At 48.9% G+C, this 11,715-nt stretch overlaps 1 long non-coding RNA gene across 3 annotated transcripts in view; it reads right to left on the minus strand.

Moving 5' to 3' along the window:
- Positions 1-394: 394 nt before the first annotated feature.
- Positions 395-11,715, minus strand: part of LOC309636188 — a 30,715-nt gene continuing 19,394 nt past the window's right edge. For 2 of the 3 annotated variants that reach the window (XR_014249274.1, XR_014249275.1), the window contains exons 3-4: positions 2,900-2,955; positions 395-2,577 (exon numbers count right to left, since the gene is read on the minus strand). This is a non-coding gene — a long non-coding RNA (uncharacterized lncRNA). The other variant, XR_014249276.1, reaches the window with a different exon arrangement.

Genomic DNA, 11,715 nt, shown 5'->3' on the forward strand with positions numbered 1-11,715 from the left:
GACCATGGGACGGGGGAAGGGAGGGGACTGGGGGTCAGAAAGGGACCAGAGAAGAGAATGGAGTCCAGACCTTAGGGAGTGGGAACCTCAGTTCAATGAGAGAAAGAGTTAAGTAGAAGGTGTTTGTGGCCTGGGGAAAGCTCCTGAGCTACTCTCTCCCTCAGTCTCTTTCTCTGTTAAATGGGTTCACAGTCTTCCTGTGTTGTGCTGTGATGAGGCTGGAGGATGCAGGGCAAGCCCATCTCTGAGCGCCAGAGCTCAGCCAAGCTGAGCTGGTATTAATTAAATGGGAGAAGAGAGGTAGAGGACCCAGCGTGGATGTGAAAGGAGAGGTGTTTCCAGAAGTGGTGGCTTCCTTCCTGGTGTTCCCCGAACACGGCTCTCACAGCCCAGAGCCCCTCAGGTGGAGGCAGGACCTGTTCTCTTTGTATCCCAGAGACCAGCTGGCACGGGGTTGGCACAGAGCAGGCGCTGGGGGAGTGCTGGTAGAGGAATGGAAGAAGGACTATCTGCCCTGCTGACTTCTACAGAGGAGGAGGAGAGGCCCAAGAAGAGGCCGTGCAATTTGTCTCCTAAGAAGTCACTGGTGGCTGTTGGGCATCACATGGTTGACTGAGGATCTGCAGCTGTTCCCTGTGTCCCTGTCCCTCCAAAAGTCACTGCCCACCACCAGCAAGTGAAAGGAACTGGGGGACAGGGGGGTATCGGGCTGCACCTCTCACTGAGTTTCCCAAGGGCAGACCAGGCTCCCTTTCTCAGGCCCAGACTTGTCACCAGCTGGCAGGTAGCCAAGGCTGCCGCCCCCTCAATTTGGTAGGGGCTCTTATCTCAGACTGCTGGAGGAATTTGACACCTTTGACCCCCTTTCATCCTTCCTGGGGCAGTCTGGCAGGCAGAGATGTTCCAAACAGCAGCTGGGCTCATCCCCAGAAGGGCCACCCATATATAGGTGATGGTGGCACCAAGGGCACTTCCCCAAGGCAAGCCCCCAGGGAACCTGCATCTTGATGATATCTGCTGAGGCCCGAGGAGTGATGCGGGAGGGTTAATCTGATGTGGGCTGGGGCAGAGACCCTAGAAGAACCCTCTGCTCCTGAATCCCTACTTTGCACAACTTCACTGGCCCTTCGGCCCTGCATTCCACCCTTGGGGTTGTTGTGAGTCCTCCTTTAAGATGAAAATACCCGCAGGCTGGGACACAATCACTGTAGGGAATAAAAACAAACCCCTCCGCTGTGGCCCTGTGGACACAGGGAGAACACGGACTTGCCGGAAGGGATGATGAAGAAAGGGAAGGAGTGGAAAAGGACCTCAGCAAACCTTTCCCTCCTTCACAACGTTGCCTCCTCGCAGAGGGGTGGGGCTGAGCTCCCTCTCGCCTTTCTTCCCTTCCAGACTCTTTGCCAGCTGCTGGGTCCAGTGACAGGGACACCCGGTTTGTTCAATCAAGTCCCTTGAGGTGAGCGTGAGGTGAGACCCGCAGAGCCTGGAAGAGAGTAAGGGTCCCTCCCCTACCTTTCACCCCTCCCACCCTCTCCCTTGTAGCCCACCCTGTCTCAGTGAAGAGGAGAGGCACATCTGAGGGACAGGGCTCAGAGGACAGCGGGGGACTTGGGAAAAGCCGCCCTCGCCTCGCCTCTGGATCCTCAGTCCCTGGGTGGGGCGGGATGATCCTCGGGGTCTCTTCCAGCTGAGACCATCACAGTCTTCAGTGATGGTCCCACCTCATCCTCCTGACCCATAAGAGGAGAAGATTTTCCCCTTCTCCCTGCTCCCAAGTGATTCCCAGGGGTACTGGAGGGGGGACAAGCCTTTGTTCCAGATTGGGGCCCCTCTCTGGATCCAGGTGAAGCCTGAAAGGCACAATTAATGCCCTTTACCTAGAGCAGTGGCTCAAAGTATAGCAGGAGGTGATTCTGATGCCACTAGTTTGAGAACCACTGACCCAGGGAAGACTTAGGCTAGAGTTTGTGGGGGGACTGGGTGTGGAGTGGAGACAAGGGAGAGGACATCCCAGTGGCCTGGCTGGCAGCAGCAGGTGGGCTTCTCCACGGGAAGGAGCTGGGCCAGCTCCAGGGTCAGGGGTCTGGCCCTCCCTCTGGGCTGGGGATGCTTATGGTGGGCAGGCCAGGGGGAGAGCTGGCCCATCGTTTTCATAAGCTGTTCAGAGGAACGTGAAACCCCACGATACTGGAGTCTTTCTCTGAAAAGCTTTTAATTTATTTAATACACAATTAATATTTGAATACATTCTCACCAGAAAAAGTCAGACCATGCCAAAACACAGGGCACAACCAAGAAAGGTCCTCCCCTGACGCCCCACAGTGCTAGACCCCTCCCCAGAAGCAGCCACTGTGATCTGTTTGGGGTTTGTCCTTCGAGAACTCTCTGTACACGTGTGTGTACCCACAGAAGTACACAGCTGGGGAGTTTTTACATAAACGGGATAACGATGGGTATATTACACTTCACTTCCCACCCCTCACCTCCCCCACCGCGCCCCCATTTAACAGCTCAGCTCAGCAGTCCATCACAGGCTCTGGGACTCTTCTCAGCAGCGTCTCTGGTGTGGTGGCTCTTGGGGCAAGAGAAAGAAACATGTTCACATCACATAAGAGCATCTTCCTTTTCCTGGGCTCTCCACATGCCCCAGCCCAGTCATGCCCACCCTACCCTGACACACACACTCTGACAGGGGTCTGAATTGAGGAAACCTTCCCCAGCTCTTGACCTGTGTGGCAACCCCTGAACTCCCAAGCACTAGGGTGCCGAGGATCTGGGGTCTCCTTTGGCTCCAGGGCAGGCATTCCTTGGCCCCCAGAAGGCCCTCCCTGGAACGAGAGCGGGGACGGGCACTGGAAGGCGGTGTCACCACTGGAAGAGTTGTGTGCGTTTGTACCTTTATCCTGAGTGGGAGTCCAAAGTCTTCCCTCAGTCCCAAAGGCTGCCAAAACCCTAAAAGATTAAAACCACAGTTGTAAATTGATTACTTCTTAATGGGAAAGAGCATAGTAGTCAAAATAATTCAGTTCTTTCTAGAGCACTTTCTAATGTACAGTCGCAGGCTCCAGAGTCCTGCTTGGGAATATGGTGGCCTCACCCTCTCCCCAAGCTTAGGGCTGGGGACAGGGAAGAGGGAGGAAAGGAGGGAGAGAGAGGAAAAGTTAAAGACAAGATGAGGACTGAAGCAAGTGAGCAACCCAAGTGTCCCCCCAAAATCCATGTCCTCAGAATGTAACCTTATTAGATAGGGTTTTTGTAGCTATTTACTCTTCATGACTGTAGTTTTGTAGTAATTAAGTTAAGATGAGGTCATACTGGAGTGTGTGGGCCCTTAATTCAACATGACTGGTGTCCTCATACAAAGAGAACAGACACAGAGGTCCCAGAGGGGACAAACGCCACGTGACAATGGAGGCAGGGGTTGGAGTGATGCATCTGCAAGCTAGGGACCCACAGGACTGCTGGCAAGCACCGGAAGCTAGGAAAGAGGCAGGAGACAGCCTCAGGAACCAACCCTGCCAACACCTTGATTTGGGAATTCTAGCCTCCAGAACTGTGAGAGAATGCATTTCTGTTGTTTAAGGCACCCAGTTTGCGGTACTTTATTATGGCAGTCCTAGGACCCGAACACACCAAGATAAGATGACAAAAAGCGCAGCTCAACAACGGGTTCTGGGGAGACCCTGAAGCCCGCCCCCCCCCCCACCAGAGTCCCCGGCTGTCAGTAACTGAAAGGGCCAGACCGCTCCGGGTCAAAGAGTCTGCACCATGTCCTACCCTAGCTGGGGCTGTGCTCTCTCAGGTGTGCAGGCAGCTCTCAGCCTGGAGAGATTTCCCCTAGTAAACAGCAAAACCAAACACATGTTCCCCTCCAGGCCCCGCGTCACCTGCCACTTGGCAGTAAGAGACGTCAGCCCAGCCCCTGGCTGGCAGCGCTGACAGGCGCCCATCTGCTCCGGAAGTGCCCGGCCTGGGTAAACACAGCCGGGCTCTGCCTCTCACTGCCGGACCAGCCGGGCCAGGCGGGCCGTGCAGGAGCCCTGGGCCTCAGGCCCCCTCAGGGTTGCTTTCTACCTCAGGCTGGCCACGGCCAGCTGCCCCTACTGGAATGGCATCCCTGGAAACTGGGAGGGAAGACACAAGAAAGGAAGAATGGCGGCTCAGCGCAGGACGTAGCCCCCTCCCAGGTCACTTCCTTGAACCCCTCCCTGCTGGGCCCAGGGTCACTGCCCCCGCCCACTTGCCCTCCCCTCCTCGCTCACGCCCACGTAAAGCCATCTGCCACCCTCGCCCCCCGGCAGGCACCACAGCCTGTGACTCAGCGCCCAGCCCTGAGGCTGCTCTGTGGGTGGCCGTGCCGGAACCTTGGTGGGGAGGGAGGTGCTGGGAAGGGGGCCCGGGGTTGGTGGGGAGGGGGGAAAGACACGTGCAAACCCCAGGTGGCCTTTCCCTGAGCACCAAACCCTGACCACACTGCCTTCATCCGGTTCTTAAAGCAGATGACTCTCCAGCAGAGGTGTTGCCTAAAATGTAATAGTCTCGTTAAAATGCACCTAATTCAGTTCCTTTTTTTCCTCCCAGTTCCACCAGCTGTTCTTCAGGTCCTGACCCTGGGCCCAACTGGGACCTATTTCTCTAGTGTATTCCACCCTCACCTCCTGCGCCACCCCCAGCCCCTTGCAGCTCTTGGAACAGCATATTCACCCCATGCGCCCTTGGGTGGATACATTCCCGCGAAGGGATTAGAGATTTCCTGTTACCTCCCTGCAGACTTGAGCAAGGAGCTTGACCCCAGTGCTCATCCCAAAGGAAGAGCGGTAATGGTGAGACTGTAGGTGTCATTCTGAGGAAGGAGTAAGTGAGGGTGGAGAATGTCACCCCTACCAGCGGCAGGACAAGGGGCTGGTCCTCGCCCTGCGCACCTTGGGAAGGTGGCTCCAGGTCTGCTTCTGAGTCAGGAGCTCTTTACGTGTGTGTTCTTTTCCCTCAAAGGGGCTTGGCTCCGGAGGAAAAACCTGGAGGCTGGGCCTGCCCCACAGCTGGAAGATTGGGATTTGCGGCCCAGCCCCAGTCCGGGGTTGAGGATAGGGGTGGAGGATCCAGCTCCGGAAGACCTGAGTTCCCAGCCCGCAAGAGCCTGCTTGGGGCATCTGTCTCCACTCACTCCTGCTGAGCCTCCTTCCAGAGGGTCCAGCCTCCTCCAAGGCTCTCGTAAGCTGCGTGGAGATTTAGCCACCTCGCCCCAAAGCTGAACGGAGCCCTCGGGATTTGGCCCTCGTTCCCTCCCTTACCTGGCGGCCCCCTGGAGTCTGTCTGGGGATTCTCTTACAGAACCAAGCAATGGTGCCCTGTCTTCTTTTCCCAGCCCTGTTCCCTCCCAAACAAGCTACAGCCTCCTTTCATTTCGTAGTGGTTGTTTTACTGCTGGTAACCACAAGGAAACGGATCGGGCCTAGCAAAAGTAAAGAATCCTGGAAAGCTCCAAGAAACCTCAAACTTGTAGCAGGAAGAGTATGAATGTGTTTAAATTCTAGCTCTGCAGCCACGTGTAAACTTGAGCAAGATACCTACCCTCTCTGTGCCTCGGTTGCTTCAACTCCAAGTGGGGGATAACATGAGTATCTGCCCCAAAGGGCAGCTGTGAAGGTTTAATGAGGCAGAGAATTTTGAAAATACACAATCTGAGATAGTTAGTCTGGTTCCTTCCAAAGTGTACACAGTCTGCTAATAGTAAAAATTAATCATAGTCACATTCATTATTCATTTAGCACTTTTCTGTGTCGACGCAATGAGTGTCAGACACTGTCTGAGGATTTGCCTCCCATAAGTCTGTGTTCTTTCACCCCAGTCTTTCTTCCCACACTTTTTCAAGAGGCAGTTCAATGCCTCCAGAGGTGCACCTCCCTCTCCCTGGGCACTGGGATATTTTCCAGGCTAATCATCTCTAGAGGAGAGTCTCCCAGGCACATATGCTGCTTCCCAGAGCAGGAAGGTGGGCAGAAAACGGCCCCAGCTGGAAAATCAGAGTTTGCATTTCCACACAACTTCTTCAGAATAATAGACTTGTAGAAAAAAACCAAAAAGGTCCACTTAGAGAGCAGCAAGCTATTTTGCCCGGGGTTCTCCCAACCTGCCCCATTTCACAGCTGCAGAAGTTGTGATATTTCCCAAGGCCACACAGCAAGTAAGCAGCAGAGATTCCACCAACACTGAGCACCTACAACATGGTAGGTACTGTATTCCCCACGGTAGGTTCTGTATCCGTCCACATCGTAAACACCCATGGCATCCACGCCGTGCTCCCAGCTCTGGTCAGAGCGCTGGAGAGGTAGGAACCAGGAATGGCATAGACATTCTATGGAGAGGAATCAGACCCCACACAAGTCCAAAAAGTCACTGCTGAGACTGATAAATGCTATGAAGAAAATAAATCTGGGTACCAGATGGAGTGGTGGGTGGATTTAGGGGAGGGGGAGAGCCCTCTTTACCTACTGTAGTCAGGAAGACCTCTGAAAAGTGACATTGAGCAGAGACTGAAAGATGAGACACAGGTATGTGAAGAGCTGGAGGAAGAGGTCTCCAGCTAGAAAGATGGCAAATGCAAAGGCCCTGGGGCAGGAGTATGTTTGGGCTCTTCCAGGAACAGGAAGGAGGCCAGTGTGGCTGGAGCAGCAAGAGTGATGGGCAGTGGAGGAGGCCAGGAGGAGAGGGAGGCAAGGGGCCTCATTGCCATTGGAAATGAGCCTGAATTATTCTAATGGCAACGGGAAGCCATAGGAGGTTTTCTAAGCAGGGCAATGACCGTTATGATGTGTCGTGTACAAAGATCACTCAGGTGGCTGTGTGAAGAATGGATGGAAGGGGGGCAAGGAGCTGTGAGGAAGCTTTGGTGGCCTGGACCACCGGGCCAGCTGTGGGGATGGAGGGAAGAGGAAGGCAGATAAACACCTGATACTAACACATGTGAAGCACTGAGCACTGGCCTGGCATGCATCAGGGATACTCAACATAGAGTTGGGGGCCCAAGAAGAAGGGGTGCTGGTGGCTAGATGTGTGGCCAGGGTTAGGAGACGGGGGTGGGGGCAATGACAAGGAGTTGAGGGCCTGCCTTTCCTGGGCTTAAGGCCACAGGAGGCCAGCAGCCCTGGGTGGGACCCTGAAGGGACAAACTCTGGGGATCCCACATCCTCCTTTCAGTTCCCTAATGTGTATGATGCCTTTCTCTTCTTAAAAGGCCATTGTCAGAGGCACTATTTGTGACATATCAGTGTTCCAGAAATAAAAACCTGGAAGCAATTAGAATAAAAAACAGCTTACTATATTCATTTTTGTATTTCAAAATTTTGTTTAACTTGTATATACACGTGATAAAAATTTCAGAGTACAAGAGCATATAGCAAGAGATAACTCTCCCTCCACCCCATCCTCATCCCTAGAACATATTCTGTTATCTATTCTTTTTAATTTTTCCAGAAATATTCTCAGCATATACACACATATATATTACACATTAAACATGGAAATAGCATAGTATAGTGTTTTGTATCTTTTTTTCACCAAGCCATATTTCTTAAAGATCATTTCATATTAGTCCATGAATCACTATTTCATTCTTTTTAGTGGCTGCATGTTACACCATTACAGAGCTGTATCATATAGGAAAGTAGGTATTTAGATGATTTCCAGGTTTGGCTAATATAAGCAGTGTAGCAACAAACATCTTCATATGGAGGTCTTCGGCATTTCCATTGGATAAATTCCTAGAAACGGAATTTCTAGCTCAAAGGACAATTACATATTTTTCTGTTTGGATAAGTATTGACAAATTGCTGTTTAGAGCAGTTGGACTAACTCACTCCCCACTCTCACCCCCAGCTGACCCTGACAGCATCCCTTTCACAATGTCAATACAAGTCATTGTCCAAATGTTTCATTTTTGCTGATCTCACCACACCTGACAACTTGCATGTGTTAAGTGTAAGCCCACCTTCATTGGTGTGGTGGGTGTTATCACCCTCATTCTGCAGTTCGGAGAGCTTAGTTCACTCACCCCAGGACAAAGCCAGTGTCCCAGCACTGCTGTGAACCACAGAGATGACAGAAAGCACGGCTGGGAACAGAATAGGCAAGGCCAGGAGTGGGGAAGCTGAGGCCAGGCAAGGGTGTGGTTGCCTAAGCAGACACTCAGGCTCCGGCAATCAAGATGGGGAAAGGGGACATACAGGTCAGAAGCCAAGAGAACAGTCAATGGTCAGGTCTATAAACCCGCTCCACCAGGACCAGGGACACAGTGCTGCCTCTTCTGCGCTCATGCCTGGGCCAGCCTGAGCCCCGGATGTGGGCGTCAATGAGCCATATTAGGGCTAAGGGAAATAGGTCAGTCACTTGCTGGAGGAGTAGCAAATTTAGGAGCAGAGATGAGAGTGGATGTTGACATCTGGGACTAAAGCCCCAAGTTTCCTTTCTTCCTACCATAAACAGCTTGGCAGTCGCAAAGCAGGAAGATGCAGTCTCCATTAAAATTGAGAGAGAAAAGTCCCTGTCAATAAACCACAGTTGCCAAATGAACCTAAGTTTAGCATCACACTCTAAGCCTGTTTGGGAGCCTCTTGACTTTTCTAATGGGCTCCACTTCCGTGAACTCAAGGTAATGGAATCAGCTTCAGAGAAAACAATGTTCTAAATAAAGAAATGCAATCAGAGCTGCTGACCTCCAACAGAAGACTCTTCTCATAGGCCTTGGACTTGAAGTAAGGAATGTGTGCTTTGAGAGGGCGTATGTGTATGTGTGTGTAAAGATTATGAATTTCAGGCGTGACTGAAACCACAAAGTCCTAACATGTTACTAAGGCTGGCCTATTAAACAAACAAACAAAAACTTAAAAAAAATATTTAGAGTAAGGAGGGCAGGGAAACCTGACTGTTTTGAAACTGACATTAGGTCCCATCCAGGTATAGGGAGTATTATTCAGAGACAGGATGCCCAAAGGAGTGGGTTTCCAAAGACCCCCTCCCAGACTCATGGCACAAGCCTGGGCAGCAATTTGAAAACATGGAATGTTCCAAGGTGGGCAAGGCAAGACTCCCAAAGCAGGCTTATCCTAGAAGCTTGCGTCCATAAGGAGAGCGCTTGCTGAGCTATGAAGGTCAGAATCAGGCAACCATGAAGGCCTTCAAGGGGGTCCTAGGGTGTCAGCCCAGAGAAGCCCAGAGTGTGGTCTGTGGCTGGCAATGACTGTCTGAGATACTGGAGTTTCCAGTTGTTCATCCTTCTGAGTGAAGATGGTCTCTACTCCTACTCCAATTTTCTGGAAATTTCCATGGTCTTCCATACTGCCTATCCATCCATCCCATCCATTCCACTGTCTCAAGCAGTCCGTAAAAAAACCATTTTTTGAGGCTATGACAAATCAAAGACCATGCTAGGCACCACGTGGGATACAGAGTAGGGCACAAATTGTGGTGGAATGTTGGCAGTGGGGACTCTTACACAAGGTCATGGGGAGTGTAGGTAGGTGTAATCACTTTGGAAAACAATTTGGCACAATTTGCAAAGTTGAACTTGCACACCAATAACCTAGCAATTAATTCCTCTCCTAGCTATATACCCCTCAAACTCTTGCAGCTGTGTGAAAGACATGTATAAGGATGTTCAAAGAAGCATTGTTCAAAATAGTAAAATTATGAAAAACCCAGATGTCTATTACCAGGAGAAGGAACACTTTGTGAATTATGGTCTGTTCCACAATGTACTATTATGCAGCAGTGAAAATGAATGAACTATAGTTATATGCAATAAGATGAATGCATCTTAGAGACAAATGATGAGTTTCTATTTTTTTTGTTGTTGTTGTTGTGGGGCTTTTTTTATTATTTTATCACTAACAATTTTTCCAGCTTTATTGAAATATAATTGACATATAACATTTTGTAAGTTTAAGGCGTACAACATGGTGATTTAATACACATATATTTTGCAAAATGATTATCAAGATAAAGTTAGTTAACACATACATCACCTCACATAACTACAATTGTGTATTGGCGGGTAAGAAAATTTAAGATCTACTCTCTTAGCAACTTTCAAGTGTATAACACAGTATTGTAACTGTAGCCTCTACACTATATATTAGATTCCCCAGTGTACCACCGTTTATCCATTTACCTACTGGAAAATATCTTGGTCGCTTGTAAGTTTTGGCAGTTATAGAGTATCTGTAAACCTTCATGTGCAGATTTTTGTGTGGACATAAATTTTCAATTCATTTGAGTAAATACCAGTTAGTAGGACTGGTGAGTTACTCAGTATGCCTAGTTTTCTAAGAAACTGCTGAATTGTCTCTCAAAGTGGCAGTACCATTTTTGCATTTCCTCTCTTTGAATGAGAGTTCCTGGGGCTCCACACTCTCCCCAAGACTTTGTGTCGTCTGTGTTTTGGATTTTGGCTATTCTAATAGGTGTGTAGTTGTAGCTCATTGTTTTAATTTGCAGTTCCCTAATGACATATAATGAGGTATCTGTTCAGATCTTTTGCTCATTTTTAATTTTTCAGGTTACTTTCTTATTGTTGAGTTTTAACTGTTCTTTGTGTATTTTTAAAAACAGTCCTTTATTGGGTATTTCTTTGCAAATATTTTCTCTCAGTCTGTGGCTTGTCTTCTCTCTCTTTTGTAGAGCAATTTTAATTTTTAATGAAGATCAGCTTATCAATTATTTCTTTCATGCATCGTGCCTTTGTTGTTGTAAAATGATGAGTTTTTTTTTAATGATGAGTTTTTAAAAAGCGAGTTTCAAATTAACACAACTTTGTAAATCAACTATACTTCAATAAAATAAATTTTTTTTAAAAAGAATTTTAAAAGCAAGTTTCAGAAGACTACATATACTGTATCATTTTATTCTAAAGCTTAAAAACAAGCAAAGCTACATAACATTTTCTAAGAAAATCAAACAAATGTATCTTAAAATTTTTTTAGAGCCAGGAATACTGACCATAAAATTTCAGATAGTTGTTACTCCTGGGGGCAGACAGGTTATGGGACAGGGGAGGACCCCACCTGTAGGGTCAATGATCTAGTTCTTGGGCCACATAGGAGGTATCAAGTGTTTGTTTTGCTATTATATTTTATTCATTGCATATGTTCTTTGATCAGAAATACATAGTAAACATTTTCACGGCAATAACTCCTGGTCTGAAGGAAACTGCCATTTATACGAGAAAATAGAAACACAGACCCCAAAAAAGGCATTTCGTATGTCATAGTACAAGAAAGAACCTTATGAATTACCATACTTGTTTGGACTCTTATTGCAAGTGACTGAAACCAAATTCAAACTATTTCAAGCAAAAGTAAGTCGTAAGTAAATAATAAGTAAGTAAGCAAGTCTGGCTTGTTAACTGAGGTGAGGCCAGGACCAGGAACCCTAAAAACTCGAATAACAAGCGACTCACTTCCTCACTCTCTCTGCTTCTCTCTGTGTGTTGGCCTCATTTTCTCCCACTTTGGATGGGTAGCTTGAGGACCTTCCTTCTGGTGAGGGAAGGAGAATAAGGGATGCAGATACTGCCAGCCTGGCTTGCATCATGCACCAAGTCAGTTTGGCAAACCCAAAGGAAGGAGGGATGGGTTTTTCTCCCTATGTTCCATTCACAAAATCCCAGGCAAGGATTCCAATTGGCCTGGTTTGGGTCACAGGTCCATCCCTGGGCCA

Source organism: Balaenoptera borealis (genome assembly GCF_965194805.1).
Source record: "Balaenoptera borealis genome assembly, chromosome: 10".
Classification (NCBI taxonomy): Eukaryota; Metazoa; Chordata; class Mammalia; order Artiodactyla; family Balaenopteridae; genus Balaenoptera; species Balaenoptera borealis.